Source organism: Nycticebus coucang, chromosome 7, assembly GCF_027406575.1.
Source record: "Nycticebus coucang isolate mNycCou1 chromosome 7, mNycCou1.pri, whole genome shotgun sequence".
Taxonomy (NCBI): domain Eukaryota; kingdom Metazoa; phylum Chordata; class Mammalia; order Primates; family Lorisidae; genus Nycticebus; species Nycticebus coucang.
In genome coordinates this window covers 97,357,074-97,379,684 of record NC_069786.1, presented here as the reverse complement: position 1 = coordinate 97,379,684, position 22,611 = coordinate 97,357,074, and the positions used below count along the sequence as shown (strand labels likewise).

Genomic DNA, 22,611 nt, shown 5'->3' with positions numbered 1-22,611 from the left:
TAACAAAATATAGTGCAGAAAGCATCGTATGTGTTATTTGACAGATATTTGACGTTAATATCAAAAGTCAAAGAATTTGTGGGAGAGAGGGAAAAAAACCCTCTTTTCAAATGATACAGAATTTTCTGCTTAGAGAAACACATCCATTAGTGACATAATGCCGTCAGTGCTTTCTGTCATGGTCACGGTAGTGATACTGTCATGGAGCCATTTACATAGGCACCAGCATACTGTTTGGACATGCCTCAGCCTGACAAGTGTCTGTCCCAGGAGGCAGAAATATAACCATGTGTCGGAAAGGAGTAATTTCCTGTCACCCTACAAATTTGTTTTAAGAGCAATGATTCCATAAAGAGAAGCAAACAATGTATTGAACCAAACATGTGCACACGAGTTCAAATCATAGGTGAGGTATGATTTTATCCTACAAAATTGTTTTTTTCTTTTAAGAGAAATTAAAACTAAGTTTATTTAGATATGATATTTAGTAAATTTTTCATCAACAGAAAAATTAACGCCATCTAAATGTTACTCCAAATGAATCTTGTTCTTCACAATAAGGGCTCAATGAATGGAAGTAAGTGGGCCAAAAATGAGTGTATTACTAATGCACCTGACCAAGTTTGTCCCAGACTACAGGAGAAAGATTATCAAAGTAGTTAAAAAAAAAAAAAAAACTAACAAAATTCACACATTAGTGTCAAGAAGGCTCTTGTGGAAAGTCACAGGGCTCTCCCTTTGGCCTGTCTTAGCATTTTATCAATGACAGAGAAAGTACCATTTTCAAACATGCAATTGATAAAAAAGTGGAAAAGTATCACTAATAAATGGAATTAGAAAATTAGAATTCAAAACTGTCTTGATAAAGAGGAAAAGTCATTTGGCAAAGAGAAAATTTAACAAGGATCAACGTAAAGTCCTCTGAATAGGCACACACCAACTTGCTCAAGTAGAGAGCAAGGGAGATTGCAAAGGCTTTGCAGCAATTGTTAAGAAGAAAAGAGCTATGGACAGCGCCTGTGGCTTAGTCGGTAAGGCGCTGGCCCCATATACCGAGGGTGGTGGGTTCAAACCCGGCCCCGGCCGAACTGCAACCAAAAAATAGCCGGGCGTTGTGGCGGGCGCCTGTAGTCCCAGCTACTCGGGAGGCTGAGGCAAGAGAATCGCTTAAGCCCAGGAGTTGGAGGTTGCTGTGAGCTGTATGATGCCATGGCACTCTACTGAGGGCCATAAAGTAAGACTCTGTCTCTACAAAAAAAAAAAAAAAAGAAGAAGAAAAGAGCTAGAAGTTTTATTTGACTTGGTATATGAACTGACAATGTGCTGCTCCTGATTTACAAGGAAGGCCAACAAAATATTTGACTAGCTTAATAAAACAAGGGTGCCCTGATGACGGGGGTTAACAGCAGCCCTGTGTTTTCTACTGCTCAGAGTACCCAGCAGGGTACTGCGTGCAAGATGCCCCATTTCTAAGATGGCCTGGGCAGAGTGGTGGGCACCCAGAGGAGTGTTAACAGCACAAGGAAGAGCAGTTAGGAGGACAAGGATCATGTCACCCAGAAAGGAGACAACTTTGAGGAGGAGATACAGTTGCTCTATCTGAAGAGCTACACACAGAAGGGGCAGGTTTATTCCGTGGCATTCTAAAAGGTGGATGGAAGAGCAACAGGGAAACTGCACCAGGAGGAAGAAGCTCTAAAAATACCGAGAGTGTCTAAAAAATGTATACACACGTTAAGAAAGGAAAAAACGGCATTAAAATTGTAATAATATATACCGCTAACGTTTGTTATCTTGCATATTATATCTTGTATGTCCTATAATTGCAGAAGTCAAATGTGACTTGAGTATTATTATTTTATTTATTAAAAAATTTATATTTATTTTATTTATTATTATTTAATTTTATGTTTTGTTGCCACAAAGTCTCTTTGTCGCCCTTGGTACAGTGCCATGGTATCATAGCTCATAGTAAACTCAAACTCTTGGGCTCAAGAGATCCTCTTGTTTCAGCCTTCTCAGTAGCTGGGCCAATAGGCACTGACCACAGTGACTGGCTAATTTTAGAGATGGGGTCTTGCCCTTGCTCAGTTGGTCTCGAACTCCTGAGCTCAGGCAATCCACCTGCCTTGGCCTCCCAGGGTATGAGGATTATAGGCGTGAGCCACTGTGCCCAGCCTGAGTATTATAATTTGAATACAGATTTTTCCTTTCTTAAAATGGATATACATTTTTTTGCACCCTCTGTATTTTTGCTCACCTGTGTTTGATAATGAGCACTGGCCCAAACACAAGTCAGACGAAGTCCAATTATAAAGGGGCTTAAGATCTAGGAGGATAGCAGAATGCCGTCAGTAGGGTTACATGGCATCAGAAAATCACAAACTCCTCATTGCTGAATAGGTTCAAATGGCAATGGGGATAATGTGGAAGGGACTCCGGCATTTCTTTGGACCTTAGGCCACAGTATCCATCATCCCTTTCCAACATCCACATTCTACACTTCAATTTCTTCTTTGTAACTCTCATGAAGATCCTACCAGTACATTTATGTAAGCAATATCTAAATAAGCCTGACCTTAATAAACAAGAAAAACCTGTAAATTTAAAAGCAATCCAGAAATTCTACAAAAGTTTGGAAATTATAAATTACTGTTGCCATGGAAACCTTAGTTGATCTCATCCACAGCAGCTGAGACAATTCTTACTCAGGGACGACCAGAACAATAAGTGAGTCTGTATATTCAGTGCCACAAACCAGCACTAAGTTACATTTCCAACACCTTTATTTTTAATTTTTGAGGCAGTCAATTTACATTTCCTCCTTGATGTTCATGATTTTGATATGGCACTAAACGGAGGCTATGGTATTACAATGGGGTGACCAGTTGCTTAAAGAGATGAGGAGGTCACTGGAAGCACTGAGTCCACCATTCAGATTGCACAGGGGAAATAAGTGGGAACAGGCAAAGACCTGCCAGATCAGGACATCTGCAGTCGCAGTAGCCAGCACGATAGCTTCCATTTCCCCCTTTAAAAATGATAGGACTGCCCACATTGCTACAATAAACACTTGTGGATCCAAAGTGCAGTGTGTCAGATCAGACTGCTTCACTGCTGTTTATAGCGCTTCAAAAGAATGGGTTTCCTCAGCTACGTATTAGGTGTCATTATAATACATGAAAGTCAGCCCACACTCAGAATAGCATCGCCTCCAATCAAGATCATTCTTCCCTTAGTATACTAAAGCTTTTACCCTCTTCTTGTAAACACAAACACTACAACAAAAGAACTTTCAAAACACCCACAGTTAAGGGAAAGAATGGCTCCAACACAATTAGTGTGAAAAATCTGTCCCTGGTGTCTAATTTGTATATGAATCTTCCTTTTCAGGGTATTTACTGGCTTTCTTTATTTGCCATTTATCAGCAAAGAATAGAAATAAAAGTTTATTTGGATGGTAGTACACCTGACTATTCAGAAATTCAAAAACCTGCTTTGTTTATTGTTATGCTTTTCCGGGGGAGGCTGTAAACATGCCTTTTTTCCATGGCTTCATGCTGTATCCATAATTTCAAATGAGTGTTTTTCACAAATGCAAATCATTAGGCAGGACTGGACTTAAGCAAAATGTGAAGGCAACATCCTTCTGGTCTTTTTTCACCCCTGGTTGGGTAAATTCTGGGCCCCTTGACCCAGATTTCATATCTTCTTCCTTTTCAGTCTCAGGGAAGGGTCTACAAATTTATTCAAATTCAACCTAAGAAGTACAGGTCTAATAAATTTAGCTTACCACTTGCATAGCATTTGCATTTCAGTCCCTAGTGCTGGGCACTTTATATTTTATCTTATTTAGTCATAACAAAATCATAACCAAACAGTGGTATCATTAATTTCACCTCATACATAAGAAAACTGAGGTACAGGAAGATGAAATTCATATATACAGCAACTGATGGGGAGTCAAAATCAGGTCTTTCAGGTGCCTAACTTTGTCTTCCTTTCCTTTTAAACCATTCTGGCTGGATTTAGGAAAGAGAAGAGAGTTTGCATGATGTATGCTCTCACATATTAGAGAGCAAGGAAGAGAAAGTGCCCTTTGCAGTAGTATGGATTTTGAAAGCCTACCACAAAGGCAGCCACTTTTCTCAGCCGCACGTAAGACCAACCTTCCCACTAGAGACAAACACACAGACATGTCATAATTTAAGGAAATCAGCCCTATACTTGCCTTCCCCTTCTCCTTCCAGTTGCACAGGTGGTACCAGTGGGACCCAGAGATCAGTGGGGCAGCCAATTAATAAGCCGTGTTTGGTGTCAGGGGTCTGGACCAGGGAATAGCCAATATTCAGGCCGGTTATTCAATTCCACAAGTTTCCTGACCCTTGCTGGTAGGTGTCAGTATTGAAGAGTCCCATAGCTCTTCTATGGGACTATCCCAAGAAGTCTTGGAGAAACATGCAGGATTCCTACACAAAAACTCGAAGTTGGGACTTTGGAATAAAGGAGCCCTGTGTAAAAGTGAAAACTTGGTTATCCAAGAGTGAGGCTGGGTTTGGGCTAACTGGGTAAACTGTATGGTCAATCCAATGGTGAGTCACGTAGGGTCAGATGAAAGGGAGCTGTATTCCCCGTGCAGAAGGTCCAAACTGGTCACAAGTCATGCACACAAGGGAGTAGCCACAATACCAGGGTGGCCATCACTCTTCTCAGGCCATTGTCCCCAGATGTATGACTTTCAAACTTTTATTTTTAGCATAGGAACCTCTCCTCTAAACAAAATCTTATACAAATACCTCCTATGCAAAGCAAAGACAAAACAGCTGCCCAGACTGAAACCAAGAAGGGAAGTTCTTCTCAGAAGAGTTGAACAGAGTAAACACAGGGCACAGCCCACCCCCAGGGAAGACGTGCAGTCACAGGGCCTATCCACGCCACTGCACTGTTCTCTTGGGAGTCTTGCTTCTTCCCAGCCGTTCCTCCAGGAGGGTTTCTCCCTCCTGCTCCAACCTGATCAGCTCTGGTTTCTGATCACAGGTTGGCTTCTCCACTGTGAACACACAAAGTTCTGCATACTCTGAGGGCATAACACACTATCTTACAGGCCTTTCTGGCAGCCCATATGCCCTTTGAGGCCACTTGATTAGAGACAGCTGCCCTCACTGCCTTCAGGCATAGCTAACTTCTGTAGAGCACTTACTTTGTGAGCACTTCATTTTGCCTGATGTACAACAACTATATGATGTGCACAATATTGAGACTCAAGACTCACTGATTCATTAACTTGGTCAGAATCCCAGAGCTGGAGGGTGGAGAGTAGGGATGTAGCCTGATGGGAAGGCACAGTGGCAAGAAAGGGGACCTCAGAGACCTGGTGCCTCACAAGTAGGAGGTGTCCAGGGACCGTCACTCCACCTTCCCTTCCCTTGCTCTCTTCCTGTCTATCTCAAATCCTCCTGCCCATACCATAAGATTCCTGCTTCCCACTCCTGATGGAGACTGGGTAGGCCTGGTGGGATGGTGTTCTGTAATAGCACTTTCTACTCCATACACATCAGATGTATGACTCCTCAGAATCTGTCTCCCTGATTCTGAATCTTACTCAAAACATTGAGTACCTTTGGATTGCAGAATCAGCACCTACCACTTCTCTGTACCAATAGGGTTGGCTCAATCATTTGAAAAGCTCATAGGCCAAAAACACCGAAACAGTTTACAGGTCAGGCCTTTCCGGTTTGCAGTCTCGCTGCTGCTGTACTTACAGCTGCCGGGGGGATTAGACTGATAGAACACAGGTGACCACTTGCCAGTTTTCCACGGTTTTTGTGGCACTCATTTGAACTGCCTTGGGGAGAGCTTGAGCAGGAGTGCGGAGAACTTTGGGCATTGTCTAGGGCCCCAGACTGAGCTGCTGAGCCGGACAGAGCTAATAGTGTTTGGCTGTGGGTCGCAGGGAGCCATTGTGAGAGAACTGACCCCTCAAGCTCCGCCCTCAGGGTTGCAAAGCAAGGATCGGGTGGGAGCTGGTAACCTAGTGACTAAGCAGTCTAAAAAGGTGGGGACTGAGCCACCTTATAGCCTTAACCCTCAGGGGCAGAGTGAGACCGGTTTTGGCACACTGGGTCAGTGGATAGCCACTTCAGCAGTGATCCCAGCGACAAGCACTTTCCTGGGAAAGCTTCTGCTTAGCCACGCCTTTTAAGAGGACTGAAGAGAGATTTAGGGTGTCTACCCTGTAGGGTTTGAGAAATCAGTGGAGGCCTCCAGTCGTATCAGCATTGTGATTAACATCTCATACCCCAGAAGACCACCTGTTGACCAGACAATATTCCACGAGATATATATACTGCTTTGTTTTTGGTTGTTGTTTTTGTTGTTGTTGTTCATTTGTTTTTTTGTTTATTTATTTTGTTGTTGTTATCCTTTGGTTTTTTTTTTTTTGGGGGGCGGGGCTGGGTTTGAACCCGCCACCTCCGGCATATGGGACCGGCGCCCTACTCCCTGAGCCACAGGCACCGCCCGTCCTTTGGTTTTTTTAATTTCAACCTTTTACGTACAGATTTTTTCTTTTCTTTCTCCATTTTTCTAGTTTAAATACAATTTTCCATTGCTGTCTTTTTCAATAATTACAACTTCATTTTTGCTAGTGTTTCTACCCCTATTATTTTCACCCAAATTTATCCCATTAAGTTTTCTGTTTGCTTGTTTTGTTTTGATTTATACCATTTTTGCCTTTCCTCTCTACTTGGAGGAGGTGGGGTACTGTGTCTGATCACGTTAACAAATTGCTGCTGACCTCAAGGGAACCACCCAACAGGGCACCCCGAGAGGTTGTTTTTTTTTTAAGATTGTGTCAAAGTACCCCCACTGTATACCTATATTACTCTGTCTCCCTCTTCCTGTGCCTCTCTCCTTTTTGTCAATATTCCCATTTACCCAACCCCTCTCCTTTCTCTATTTTCTTTTCTTTCTTTCTTTTCCTTTCTTCCAGCCCTTATTGCTCTTCAACCTTCTCATCCTTCTGGTCCTGTACCAAAAGGACTCATCAAAACCTTAGTCCACAGGCATGGGAACTTAAAGAGCAAAAGGAAGTGAAAGGAAAATTAGGGCAAGGAAACAGATAAAAGAAATCACTCATGAGAAAGAATCAGCAGAAAACGCCAGGCAACATGAAGAACTAGTCCAGAGCAACCCTCCAAGGGACCATGAGGTAGCTACTACAGAGGATTCCACCTATACAGAAATGTTAGGAATGACAGAAAGGGAATTTAGAATACACATGATGAAAACAATGAAGAAAATGATGGAAACAATGAAGGAAACTGCTAATAAAGTGGAAAATAACCAAAAGGAAATCCAAATACAGAATCAAATAAGAGATGAACAATATGAAGAATATAGAAAGGATATAGCAGAGCTGAAGGAACTGAAGCAGTCAATTAGGGAACTTAAAGATGCAATGGAAAGTATCAGCAACAGGTTAGACCATGCAGAAGAAAGAATTTCGGAGGTAGAGGACAAAGTTCTTGAGATAAATCAGATAAAGAGGCAGAAAAGAAGAGAGAGAAAGCAGAATGTTCACTGTCACAATTATGGGACTTTATGAAACGTTCCAACATACGAGTTATAGGAATCCCAGAGGGGAAGAAGAATGCTCGAAAGGAATGGAAGCCATACCAGAGAATATTATAAATGAAAATTTCCCAAAGATTCTGACACACTGCTTTCAGAGGGATATGAAACCCCAGGTCGCCTAAACTCTAACCGAGCTTCTCCAAGACACATTGTGATGAACCTGTCCAAAGTCAAGACAAAAGAAAAGATTCTGCAAGCTGCCAGGTGTAAGCGCCAGTTGACCTACAGGGGCAAATCCATCAGAGTGACCGCAGACTTCTCTAGTGAAACTTTCCAAGCAAGAAGACAATGGTCATCTACCTTTAATCTACTTAAACAGAATGATTTCGAACCCAGAATTCTGTACCCTGCTAAGCTAAGCTTTAAAATCGACAGAGAAATCAAATCATTTATGGATATACAAACATTGAGGAAATTTGCCAAAACAAGACCAGCTCTATAGGACATACTTCAACCTGTTCTACACACTGACCATCACAATGGATCAGCAGCAAAGTAAGAACTCAGAAATTAAAGGACAGAACCTAACCACAACACTGATGCAAAAGATAAAACTAAGCAATGGACTCTCACAAAATAAGACGAATAGAACACTACCATGCTTATCAATTATCTCAATAAACGTTAATGACTCGAATTCAACACTGAAGAGACACAGATTGGCTGACTGGATTAAAAAACACAAGCCATTCATTTGCTGTCTACAAGAAACACACCTGGCTTCAAAAGACAAATTAAAACTCTGAGTCAAGGGTTGGAAGACAATTTTTCAGGCAAATGGAATTCAGAAGAGAAGAGGAGTTGCAATCTTACTTTCAGATACATGTGGATTTAAAGCAACTAAAGTCAAAAAAGACAAAGATGGTCACTTTATATTGGTCAAGGGAAAAATACAACAAGAGGATGTTTCAGTTCTAAATATTGATGCACCCAATTTAAATGCTCCCAGATTCTTGACACAGACCTTACTCAGTCTGAGCAATATGATATCCGATAATATCATAATAACAGGGGACTTTAACATTCCTCTTACAGAGCTGGACAGATCCTCTAAACAGAAATTAAACAAAGATATAAGGAATTTAAATGAGACCCTAGAACAACTGTGCTTGATAGACATATATAGAACACTCCATCCCAAAGATAAAGAAAATACATTCTTCTCATCACCCCACGGAACATTCTCCAAAATTGATCATATCCTGGGACACAAAACAAATATCAACAGAATAAAAAGAACTGAAAATTTACCTTGTATCTTCTCAGACCATAAGGCACTAGAGGTGGAACTCAACTCTTAACAAAAACGTTCAACCCCACACAAAGGTATGGAAATTAAACAACTTCTGTTGAATAACAGATGGGTGCAGGAAGAAATAAAACAGGAAATCATTAACTTCCTTGAGCATAACAACAATGAAGACACAAGCTACCAAAACCTGTACGCATCAACAAACTCACAAGCCATCTTATGGAATTAGAAAAAGAAGAACAATCTAAGCCTAAACCCAGTAGAAGAAAAGAAATACCCAAAATCAAATCAGAGATCAATGAAATTGAAAACAAAAGAATCATTCAGAAAATCAATGAAACAAGGAGTTGGTTTTTTGAAAAAACAAATAAAATAGATAAACCATTGGCCAGACTAACGAGGAATAGAAAAGTAAAATCTCTAGTAACCTCAATCAGAAATGATAAAGGAGAAATAACAACTGATCCCACAGAGATACAAGAGATCATCTCTGAATACTACCAGAAACTCTATGCCCAGAAATTTGACAATGTGAAGGAAATGGATCAATATTTGGAATCGCACCCTCTCCCTAGACTTAGCCAGGAAGAAATAGAGCTCCTGAACAGACCAATTTCAAGCACTGAGATCAAAGAAACAATAAAGAAGCTTCCAGCCAAAAAATGCCCTGGTCCAGATGGCTTCACACCAGAATTCTATCAAACCTTCAAGGAAGAGCTTATTCCTGTACTGCAGAAATTATTCCAAAAAATCGAGGAAGAAGGAATCTTCGCCAACACGTTCTATTAAGCAAACATCACCCTGATACCAAAACCAGGAAAAGACCCAACTGAAAAGGAGAATTTCAGACCAATTTCACTCATGAATACAGATGCAAAAATTGTCAACAAAATCCTAGCCAATAGATTACAGCTTATCATCAAAAAAGTCATACATCATGATGAAGTAGGTTTCATCCCAGGGATGCAAGGCTGGTTTAACATACGCAAGTCCATAAACGTTATTCACCATATTAACAGAGGCAAAAATAAAGATCATACGATCCTCTCAATAGATGCAGAAAAAGCATTTGATAAAATTCAGCATTCTTTTCTAATTAGAACACTGAAGAGTATAGGCATAGGTGGCACATTTCTAACACTTATTGAAGCTATCTATGACAAACCCACAGCCAATATTTTATTGAATGGAATAAAACTGAAAGTTTTTCGTCTTAGAACTGGAACCAGATAAGGTTGTCCTCTGTCACCTTTACTATTCAACATAGTGCTGGAAGTTCTAGCCAATACAATTAGGCAAGACAAGGAAATAAAGGAAATCCAAATGGGAGCAGAGGAGGTCAAACTCTCCCTCTTTGCTGACGACATGATCTTATACTTAGAGAACCCCAAAGACTCAACCACAAGACTCCTAGAAGTCATCAAAAAATACAGTAATGTTTCAGGATATAAAATCACTGTCCACAAGTCCGTAGCCTTTGTATATGCCAATAATAGTCAAGATGAGAAGCTTATTAAGGACAAAGCTCCCTTCACCGTAGTTTCAAAGAAAATGAAATACCTAGGAATATACCTAACGAAAGAAGTGAAGGACCTTGATAATGAAAATTATGAAATCCTCAGAAAGGAAATAGCAGAGGATTTTAACAAATGGAAGAACATACCATGCTCATGAATTGAAAGAATCAACATTGTTAAAATGTCTATACTTCCCAAAGCAATCTACCTATTCAATGCCATTCCTATCAAAATACCAACATTGTACTTTCAAGATTTGGAAAAAACGATTCTGCATTTTGTATGGAACCAGAAAAACCCCGTATAGCTAAGGCAGTGCTTAGTAATAAAAATAAAGCTGGGGGCATCAGCATACCAGATTTTAGTCTGTACTACAAAGCCATAGTGGTCAAGACAGCATGGTACTGGCACAAAAATAGAGACATAGACACTTGGAATTGAATAGAAAACCAAGAAATGAAACTAACATCTTACAACCACCTAATCTTCGATAAACCAAACAAGAACATACCTTGCGGTAAAGACTCCCTCTTCAATAAATGGTGTTGGGAGAACTGGATGTCCACATGTAAAAGACTGAAACTGGACCCACACCTTTCCCCACTCACAAAAATTGATTCAAGATGGATAAAGGACTTAAATTTAAGGCATGAAACAATAAAAATCCTCCAAGAAAGCATAGGAAAAACACTGGAAGATATTTGCCTCGGGAAAGACTTCACGAAGAAGACTGCCATGGCAATTGCAACAACAACAAAAATAAACAAATGGGACTTCATTAAACCGAAAAGCTTCTGTACAGCTAAGGAGACAACAACCAAAGCAAATAGACAACCTACATAATGGGAAAGGATATTTGCATATTTTGAATCAGACAAAAGCTTGATAACTAGGAACTATAGAGAACTCAAATTAATCCACATGAAAAAAGCCAACAATCCCATATATCAATGGGCAAGAGACATGAATAGAACCTTCTTTAAAGAAGACAGATGAATGGCTAATAAACATATGAAAAAATGTTCATCATCCCTATATATTAGAGAAATGCAAATCAAAACCACTCTGAGATACCATCTAACCCCAGTGAGAATGGCCCACATCACAAAAATCTCAAAACTGCAGATGCTGGTGTGGATGTAGAGAGAAGGGAACACTTTCACACTGCTGGTGGGACTGCAAACTAGTACAACCTTTCTGGAAGGAAGTATGGAAAAACCTCAAATCACTCAAGCTAGACCTCCCATTTGATCCTGCAATCCCATTACTGGGCATCTACCCAGAAGGAAAAAAATCCTTTTATCATAAGGACGCTTGTACTAGACTGTTTATTGCAGCTCAATTTACAATCGCCAAAATGTGGAAACAGCCTAAATGCCCACCAGCCTAGGAATGGATTAACAAGCTGTGGTATATGTATACCATGGAATACTATTCAGCCATTAAAAAAAATGGAGACTTTACATCCTTCGTATTAACCTGGATGGACGTGGAAGACATTATTCTTAGTAAAGCATCACAAGAATGGAGAAGCATGAATCCTATGTATTCAATTTTGATATGAGGACAATTAATGACAATTAAGGTCATGGTGGGGGTGGGGGAAGGGGAGAGCAGAGAGAGAAAGAAGGAGGGAGGGGTGGGGAAATGAAGAGCAGAGAGAGGGAAGGAGGGAGAGGGGTGGGCCTTGGTATGTGCCACACCTTCTGAGGGCAAGACAGGATTGCAAGAGGGACTTTACCTAAAAAATGCAATCAGTGTAACCTGGTTTATTTTACCCTCAATGAATCCCCAACAATAAAAAATAAATAAAAAAAGAAACAAAGGGAAATAAATAAAAGCAAGTACCCAATGTACTCAATACAAATATAAAAGTAGTAGATGAACAACTCTAAGTCCACATGAGTGAAAACCACAATTAAATTCAATTCAAGTTGTGGGAAGGAGGAAAAAGAAGGGCAAGGGGGGAGGGAGGGGCATAGGTGTGCTCCCACGTCACGGGTACAATGTAAAGGTATACAGCACACCTCCCGAGTGTGGGACACAACTACACCAGGGACTTTATCTTACTAATGCAAACGTTATAACCTAATCATTTATACTCTCATATTAATCTGAAATAAATAAATGAAAAACAATTTAAAAAATAAAATCACCCTCCCTCCACCCAATTAGGGAGGGTAATTGGTGGGACCACACCTACAGTGCTTCTTACAAGGGTACATGTGAAACTTACTAAATGTAGAATATAAATGTCTTAACACAATAAGAAAATGCCGTGAAGGCTATGTTAACCAGTGTGATGAAAATATTTCAAATTGTATATGAAATATACACATTATATTTCAGCACATTATACCCGATGACTGCATTAATATACACCAGCTATGATTTAATAAAAAATAAATAAATCAAATCAAATCAAAAAAAAAAAAGAAAGAAAGAAAAGGTCATAGGCTTAGCTCCCACAGGACTTAGCTCCTGGTAATGAGGAGACGTTCTACAACAACACTGTCCAATAAAACTACAACGTGAGCCATGCATGCAATTTATTTTATTTTTATTTATTTATTTTTTTTGTAGAGACAGAGTCTCACTGTACTGCCCTCGGGTAGAGTGCCGTGGCGTCACACGGCTCACAGCAACCTCTAACTCTTGGGCTTACCCGATTCTCTTGCCTCAGCCTCCCGAGCAGCTGGGACTACAGGCGTGCGCCATAACGCCCGGCTATTTTTCTGTTACAGTTTGGCCAGGGCTGGGTCCGAACCCGCCACCCTTGGCATATGGGGCCGGCACCCTACTCACTGAGCCACAGGCGCCGCCTCCCATGCATGTAATTTAATAACAACATTCAAACAAAAGAAATATGTAAAAATAACTTTCATAATATATTGTTTTTAACCCACAATATCCAAAATACTGCTGTTTTAACATGTAATTAATATTTAAATTTTTCACATGAGCTATTTTCCATTTTCTGTTCAGACAAAGTCTTCAAAACCGTGGTGTATTTTACACTTACAGCACATCTCAACTTAGACTCGCTCATTAGCCACATGTTGCTAATGGCTACAGTACTAGACAAGCACAGTCGTGTAATCTCTTCTTTGTTCCCATCCCCCCATGAATGCTTTCTTAAACAACTCACTTCCTTTAGTGGGGATGATATGAGCAAGTGTAGCCAGTGGGGACCAGGATCATTAGAGGACACTTGCCACACACTGGAAGGGAAGGCCCAGATCACAGGGAGCTTAGATTTTTAACCTACAGATGCAGAAACTCTGCTGAAGGACCTTCAGCAGGGGAGAGTCATGATCAGATTTACCTTTTAGAAAGGCAGCAGTGTGCAGCATGGATTTGGAGGCAGGCCAGGCAGAAGGCAGAGACACTAGTAGCAAGGCCACTGCAACCATCGTCTGGACAAGGGAGGAGGGCCTGAGCCATGGCAGTCATGATGATAATGGTACAGAGAGGAAAGAGCATATTCAAGAGAGTTTGAAAACAGTCTGTACAGGGCTTGGTGGCCAATAAAATGTAGAGGCTGAAAAAAAGAGATAAATCTAGAACAACTTCCAGATTTTTAGCTTGGTAAAACAAGTTTCAGGCATTGAGATAAAGAACACAGAAAGAATAGACTGAATTGAGCTGGGAAGTGATGTTTTGAACTTGTTGAGTTTAAGGTACCTGGAGTAGGTATCAGATAAGTGTTCAGGGTTGGAGATGCAAATTTCCAAGGGAATCAATGGCATTTAAGTGGTAGCAGAAAACAGTGGACAAACAAGCTGCTCCAGGGCAAATGTGAAGAGGGAACAGGGGGCTGCAGGCTAAACTGAAGGCAATGCTGAGGTTTGGAAGGAAAGGACCCTGAACAGAAGGCCAGAATGGTGCAGTTGGGCAACAGGGAAAAAAAAAAAACAGAACTGGGAGAGAGAGATGACTCAGAAAACAGGTGGGCAACATTTCAAGAAGCAAAGCAGATGTCATCAAAGGTCAAGAAAGAAAGGAGAATCTTGGACAATAGAACTGGTGGCTTGAGAACAGAGGCAGCCAGGATGAGAGGCCTGGACTGCAGGGGCTCAGAGGTGAAGGGGAGGAGGAGATGCTGGACAGGGGTGAGGACCTGAGGACCTGTGCTGCAAGAGCTGCCTGCTAAGACCAGGAACGAGGTGGAACATAACCAAACCAGGAGAGGGGACCGAGGGGATTTCGTTTGTCTTGTTCTCTGTTTTCATAAAGGATGAGAAAGACTTAGGTATGCTTATGTGCTGAAAGAAAAGGATGGTTGAGACTCTGAAGAAGAGATAATGGAACAAGATCCTTGAGGAAGCAAGAGTGGATGGCATCTGGAAGGAATAACTCAGACCGAAAGGAGGGAAGGAGGGAAAGAAGGAAAAGAAGAACAAAGAGCTGGACACTTACAGAGAAGATGGAACATCGCCACTGCAGAATTGTTTGTCCTTAATTAGAAACATAAATGCAATATAATTACACACGCAGGCTTTTCCTGTAATAGTACCACATGCCATTTATAAAATCAGCTGAACCTGGGAAGAAGGCACTGGAACTCCAGGTCTCTGGTCTTGGTACATTCCCAAACCTCCCTAACATCACCTGAGGGGATACTCATCATTCCTCCAGCAAACAGGGTTGTTCATAGTTAGTGGCTCCTCTGGCTGGTCAGCATCTGTGCAGAACTGATAGGTAAATATTTTCAGTGTCATTGTGCCTTACCTCACAGAGGTAAGGGAGAACGTGGGAGCTTCAGGGTCAGACACCAAACAGGTTTACCTGCCACTTATCAATTCTGCAGGTTTGAGCAAGTTATATGATTTCATTGAGCTTCAGAGTCTTCTTAAAAGGGTACATAATCCCTACCCTATCTCTGTGACACTTAAATGGGATGATCAATAAGTGATAACGATGATGATGATGATGATGATGACGATGGTGATGATGATTTACTTTGTTCCGAATCTTTAGGAATTGGGTGCTGCTAACAATAAATTAGTGTTTTTCAGTAATTGGCATCATGATCCCTACAGAGAATTAAAGAATCAACTTCAGAGTTAGGAAGGGACTAAAAAATCCCAATGGCCTCCAATGTTTGCATCTTTTCTTCATCACCGTGCACACATAGTGTCTGCTCTCAAACTACCTGTTCTATAAATTACAATCTATTCAACCTTTCTGGATTTCAATTTTGCTCCTCAGTAAAATGGGGAGTAAAAAGAGTATATATGTCACAGCACTGTTTTGAGGATGAAAAGAAAAAATGCATACAATTAAATAAGATATGGCCCGGTACAGGCTATGCTTATACATGTTTAGCCTCCTGAAACAGGAGGGCAACCTTTCTTATATTAACCCCAAATCTATTTTCCTGAAACTTACAACCACTGGTCCTAGCTTTATAGTCCACAGGGATAGGACCAGAAAACCGAGACAAGAGTTCTAAGTTAACGGTGTGTTTATTCCTTTATTTAGCTCTGCTAGGTGCACTGGGCAGCAGATCCCACAGATGGCTGTCTGCTTGGGAACATAATCTGGGAAAGACCTCTCATTATTTACATTACTATGAAAATGTCAACCTTCAGTGGCACTTTCATATTGCAAGAGGCCTTTTTGAGCATTCTAAGGGAGCTGGATGCTACCCAGGAACACACTGGTTATATTGCTTCCAAGATTTATTCTGTGCATTATTTCATAGTCAGTTCAGCACTTGGCACCACACACAATTATTGCAGGTATCTGTATATCCATTATTGAACACTACAGATCACCAGTGACCAGGACAGTCCGAGCTGGGTTTCAGCTTAGAAGCAGTGGTAGTGTAACAGTATTGATGCTAGAGTCAAAAAACCCTGGAATTCACCCGTCACCCTCCCCCATCCTTATAATCCCAGTAATAGCTATTGAAATCTTTGCCAAATCCTTTCAATAATCAGCTCAAACAACTGTCACTCCAGGACCCTTCCCCTCCTTCAATAGGAGGAAAATTTCTTTGGAGAGATTTCCTAGACCTTGGCTTCTGGGTTTTATTTGTTATTTCTCCTACTAGACTATAAACTCCTTCCCAGCAGAAATGGTGCCTTGTACAAAGTTAATCTTACTAAACAATTAAATTCTGTCCTGAATACAATATGACAGACTCTTCCTTGCATCACCTTTCACCCTCAGGTGGATTTTACAGATTACTATTTTTTTTAATTTACAAGGATGCTTGTAAATGAAAAGGTTGACCAGCACTGCAATACAGTCTAAAATTTTAGGACTGATTAGCTGAACTTTTCTATAACTGATAACTTTAGCCTAATTGTTTTACATATGAAATACTGGCATAAAGCCTGAATGCTTTTAGTTTTGCTCACTACTGGGACCCATCACTCCACCTTAAAATAACTACAGGCTTCTTAATTCCAACTCACAACTGCCAGGCTCCATCATTATCTCAACTCTGCGAAATGCCGAGTCCTCAGAATTCTCACAGCTGATGAATGAAGAAGTTGATTAGAACCACTGAAGAAAAATGGTGGAAAATCTCCTTGACAGATGCCTCCTTCAAATGCTTGTCCCTTTTACCCAATGTCAACATTAATTTCTATGCTAACAAATGTTTACTGAGGACATGACTAGGTGTCAGGCTATGAGCTAGGCCCTGGGATCCAATGGTGAGCACTCCAGAGAGTCAATATTGAAGCCCATCATTAAGAAAACAAAACAAAACATTCACCCTTCTACTCATTGCACAGGTAACATTTATCAGTGCTTGCTATGACCAACGGCCCATTAAGGGTTCAAAGATAGAATACAAAGCACACCAGGTACACCAGTGCCCTCAAGGAACTCACAACCTACTTGAGAAAACAAGAATGAAGCATACAACAGTGTGACAGAGGATCTCATGGTCTAAAAGAACGCTGAAGACAAAGGGCAAAAGAAACTAGTAATAGTAACATGATCAGGGCAGGTAGACCAGAGAAAATAGGAAAAGGCATTCTAAAAGACAGAGCATGAACAAAAGGGTACAAGTGGAAATGAGCATGTCATTCTAGAAGGGCAGTGAGATCCAACTAATAGGAACAGAAGATTCACATTGGGGAGAAGCAGAAAATAAAGTTGGTGAGTTAATCTGGGGCAAGACTGTTAGTTACATTAAAACCAGGTAGAGAGGTCGGATGATGTGGGGGGCCACAGAAAGTATTTGCTCCAGCTTTAGAATCAGAGAAACCAGAGTTCGGGCAGTGTTTCCATGAGACAATCCTTGGAGAAGAGTTCTAATGAAGGCTGATGTGGTAGAAGTGTGCAGAATGGGGAAACTCAATGACAGGGAGACCAAGATGCAGACTTTAATCATCTTAGAAAACAGCCGATGGCGGCTGGCCTCGGATCAAAAAGGGAGAGTAAAGAATTGAAAGGAAAGATGGGGGCTGGCTCAAGCTTAACAAAGGAAGTGTTTGGATGAGATGGCCAGTTTCACAGTGGCAGTTGGAGAGGGAAGAGTCAGGGATGGTTGGTTTCTAGATCTCCAGTAGCAGTGATGAAGAGAATGCTAAAAGTATCAAGAGAAGGAGAAGTCTTTTCATCATAAAAAGAATAAGTTTAGCAAAGAATATGAAAGGTTTGTTATCAGGCAGGTATCCTTCAGCCTGACAGCAAGGTGTTTACCTCGAATAGTTCACTAATTAAGCAAGTGGATAAATGAGAAGGAGGTCTGATCAGTACTAGAGACAAAGATCTGTATGATGTAAGGATAGAGAACATCACATTTAATTTTTTTATTAGAAAAATAAAAATACAAGCTACTAAACAAAAATAATAAAAACAATAAAAATAGGAGAGGGAAATATATCTTTAAGGTCTATTTTTCTCAGCTATGGTACTTAGGGGATCCTATCCATTACCACAACACTGAACGAATAAACTTCTGTAGAAATTCAACATATGGTCTATTTACATAACAAGCATCACAATTCCAAATTAGCCATTTTGATGTGTCAAGGAAATAACACCTTCATAGCAGACTGCTTCAAAAAAAAGGAAGAAAAAAGAAAGGTTTGTTTTTCTTCTATAATTATGTTTACTGGATTTTTAACTGTTTGTATCATGAAAATCATATTTTAATTGTGTGATTACACTCTAAGGTAGAACAGTGATGGAATGAATTGATTAGTTGAATTATGTACAACCTTTCAGAGATCAATAAATAGGCCCAATCACTTATTTCTGTCTACATGCTGTATCTACACTCATGTCCTGTGTCATGCTTATAAAAGCTGCTGTTCTGTGTACAGAAATTTTAACCAATATATGGCCTAATTATCAGAGTCAAATAAGAGTAAAAATGCTACAGAAGAGGATTAAGAAGGAAGCACTATGGAGCAGGGTCTGAGCAGTACCTATTCTGGCCACATGGCAAGGCAGGTGGGAACAACCAACATCTCACTGTGAACAGCCTCAACTGCTTTCATCTTGTCAAAAATGTAACCAGAAGTTCTTATCCTGGCTCACCTCCTAAGAGACTGACTGAAACTGTGTAACAGTAACAGAGTAAAGACTACCTGTGCCCTCCACACACATGGTGAATGGTAGCACAATTTCCTGATTGCAGACTGAGGAACTGATAAAAATTAGGACCAAAGGTGAGATATTTCTAAAGCTTAACTTCTGATGGAAAGTACTATCATTTACATGGCAAAGGTGATCTGGTCTGTAAGATGCTACAGACTGGCAGTGCTTCAAAGACTGCAATGGTGCGGTCTAAGTATTTTCTTTTCTCCATCATTACTGGCATGGCAGAGCAGCTACACAAGCTGTAATAACCTCTCTTCACAATGGCCTCTTGAAAATCAGTGCAAGCAGAGAAACTATCAACTGAAGACTCCCTGAAACAAAATGAATACAAAAGGAGTCTCGTTCATTTTGCCTGTCTAAATGTGCACATTAAACTAAGTTGATTCTTAGGAAATTATTTAATATTTTCAAGGATTAAAGAAAGAAAATTGCCAATTAATTCACTCCTTCCCCAGATGTTCAGTTTTTACTAACCTCTCAAATAGTCTCTGCATTCAAGTGATTGTATTTTTATGCAAATTATCTTTTGAGGCTGGTCTCTAGCTTGTGGGAGTGTGTCTCTGTGTGTGTGGATTTAAAGCCACACATACAGAATTTGACATGTTTTCTGTTCCGCTCCTCCATAAAATAGGTTTTAACACAGCTTGAGTTTATTCCAAAACTCTAATTAGAGACTGCAGTATTTGTCTTGTCCAAATAGATCATTCCCAAAGTTGATTTTTCCCCATTTAAAATCCAGCAAATATTATCAAACACAGATATTTTTAAACATAGTTACTAGATAACATTGCTCCCATCTAACAACACATTGCTTTCTGGTTAAGTAACACAATTTCATAAGGCCTATAAAATACTTTATCCAGAAGGCAACTTTGTACTTTGTTTTTAGAGTATCTTTCAAAATAAGTGGTTGTGTTACTTGAATGGTCCCTCTCCTGCCCTGCCTTCCCCACTAGAATGAAGCGATTTTGACTTCCTGTCCTTTCTTTCCCCTGCCATATTACACATCTGCTTAATCTCTGGAAAACAGACTCAATCACAGTGGCAGTGAATTGTTTCTTTAAGACAAACTAAAACAATGCTGTAAATGTCACACGACCTTACTCTTTAAAATACTAACATAGAACCACTTTCTCTGTACTGGTTCTAAAATTTTAGAGTTGTTTTTTCTTAAAGTTTGTGAGGGGGCCTGGTAAATACTTAAATGTCTTTTTTTTTTTTAAATAAGCAGGTGAAAATATTACACGTAACATTTTATGTAAGGAAAGAAGCTATGTTTGAAGCTCAGTGACTTTCACCAGTTCTCAAGCTACAAACCATGTAGTAAACTCGAAGAAAAATGCTGTACATAAAGAATCTTTAATTAAACAGTCAGGTCTCCAAGTCCTTGATAGGCGCTAAAACCAGGATCGCTGAAAACGGAAAAGCTTTTCAAGTTCACAAACCCATACATCGCGCTCCTCACCCTACCCCCACTCGGATAACTGGAAACCGCCACTCGCAAAGATGGGAGGTTTCGTTCGCATCCACGTCCAGGGGAAAGTCTCGGCCCTGCACCCCGGCGTCTGCAGAAGGCGTGAGCCGCGGAGCAGAGTGCGATCCAGCAGGGCAACCTTCGGAGACCGGCCAAAGTCAAGCTCGTCGGGAGGGCGGGAAGAGCCCTCTCGGCGCCTCCGAGACAGCCCAGTCTTCGGCTCCGTCCGCCTCCTGCGGAGTCCGCGGTGCACCCGACCAGATGCCGCGGCACAACCCCTTCCTGGCGCCGCCGGGGCGCTCGGCGTCTACTCCTGTCACCCGCGCCTGCCATCGCAGCGTGTACGCGAACGCGCGGGCCCCGGGCGCCGAGGGGCGTGGGTTTCCGGGCTCCCGTTCCCCGCCGGGAGCTGGGGGCCGGATGGTCCCGGCCGCCTCAGGCGGGCAGCTCCGCAGCTCGGAGCCAGAAGGCGGCAGGCGGCGGCGGGGCTCGCTCGGGTTTGGTACTGGATGGGGCGCCCGCACGGGAGGAGGGCAGGAGAGGGACCGCGGCCGCGGGTGATTTGGATCCGGAGCCGACGGGTCCACGTCGGAGCGCGGCGGCCACACGCCCGCCCCGGGGCGCGCAAATGTGCGCCCGAGCCACCGCCTCCAGCCGCTCGCCCGCCCGGCCCGCGAAAGAAAAGACGGCGACCTCCGCGTCCGGTCCGCGCCGCCAGTCCGCGTCGGCGCGGAGCGCGGGCCACACCCAGCGCCCCGGGAGGCGGCGGGGGCTGGGCGCCGGGCTGCGGAACGAGCTGCCCGGCCGGAGTCTTCGTCCCGGCTGCTCAGGCCCGCCGCGTCCGCCCGCGCCCCGGGCCGGACCGGCTGGCCCGGAGCGGGTCCCGGCAGGCGGCGGCGGGGGTCCCACACTTACCTCTGCGCCGAGCGCCGGCCGTTCTGTCCCAGGCCGGGGCCGGGGGCGCGGTGCCGGGGGAGGTGGCGGCCCCTGCGGCGCGGAGGGCCGGCCGAGCGGGAGCCGCTGCCTGGGCCGCGCGCTGTCCTGAGCTCGCCCCGCGCTGCCGGCGCTCGCGGCGGAGGGCGCAGCCGGCTCGGCCCCGGGACTGGATTCCTTCACTGACACAACTCCGGCTCGGCCGCTCCACGCAGGGACACTCCCGCCCCTCGCAGCTGCCCCCGCCCGCCGGCCCGCCGGCCAGCCCGCCCCTCGGTGTCACTCACCAAGCGCACACACCCCGAGCCGGCGCCCCTCGCTCCCGCTCGCACACACGGCGCTGCTCACGCCTCTCTCGGGTTTTGTATCCGCTCACACGCACGTTCTGACACAGATCCCTTCTCTCTGCACGCCCTCCCTAGCTCCTTTCCCACCCCAGCTCCTTTCCCACCCCACTTTCTAGAAAAATCCCCGTATAGCTTCCGCACTTTGCTTGCTTGCCCCACACCAACCTTCTCGCCTTTCCCTCAAACCTCTACTTCACTGAAAGTCTTTCTGTTAACTGAAAGATTTTGTCATCACTGGCACGTGTTACAAGAGAATTGTCCTCCTCTGCCCAGGGAAATGAACTTTGCTCCCCCGGGCACTGTCTGCAAATGCAAGATGCTTCTCTTTTTTAGATTGTAGTAATGCTTTCTGGAGCAGAGCCAAGCTCAAAATGTAAACAAAGGGAGCCTATTCGGAAGTGACCTGAAAAATCAGGCTCGGAAGAGGAGCCAGGGCTCGGACTGAGCCTGGAAAGCCGGCTACCCTGGGGCGCTGGGCCCCCTCCCGCGGCGGCCGCGCTCCACGCTGGCTCTAAACGTGTGTGTGGTAACCAAGTTACAGATAGGTGGCTGCCTGGGAGTACAGTAGCCCGAGAGTAAAGGCAGTTTCTCAATCATTATTCATGATGGAAGCACTTTAGATAACACCCCTCTTCCAGAGGCAGCAGAGTGAAAAGCAGGCAGCTCTCCAATTTTTTTTTTTTTTTTTGAAGGGTGACTTCTTAGCTTCCTTTTTTCTCAATACCAGTAACTGTTTTTCAGCAGCTCCTTAGGTGTCAAAAGCTTTACAAATATCATACCAGAGTACTTTATGCTTCTCAATCTCCAGACTCTAATGGGCCCCCGCGAGTGCACCACAGAATCATAGACCATCCCGATCTTCAGGAATTCATAATTTGAAAT

The 22,611-nt window shown here is 42.7% G+C and overlaps 1 protein-coding gene across 7 annotated transcripts in view; it reads right to left on the bottom strand.

Moving 5' to 3' along the window:
- Nucleotides 1–22,142, bottom strand: part of SPATS2L (spermatogenesis associated serine rich 2 like) — a 183,926-nt gene extending 161,784 nt beyond the window's left edge. For 2 of the 7 annotated variants that reach the window (XM_053596714.1, XM_053596712.1), the window contains exon 1: nt 21,895–22,004. The gene's annotated coding sequence lies outside the window, so the exon portion shown is untranslated. Of the gene's footprint in view, nt 1–21,364; nt 21,634–21,669 lie in introns of those variants that run through there. The other 5 variants (XM_053596708.1, XM_053596717.1, XM_053596709.1 and 2 more) reach the window with 4 other exon arrangements.
- Between the last annotated feature and the right edge of the window lie 469 nt (nt 22,143–22,611).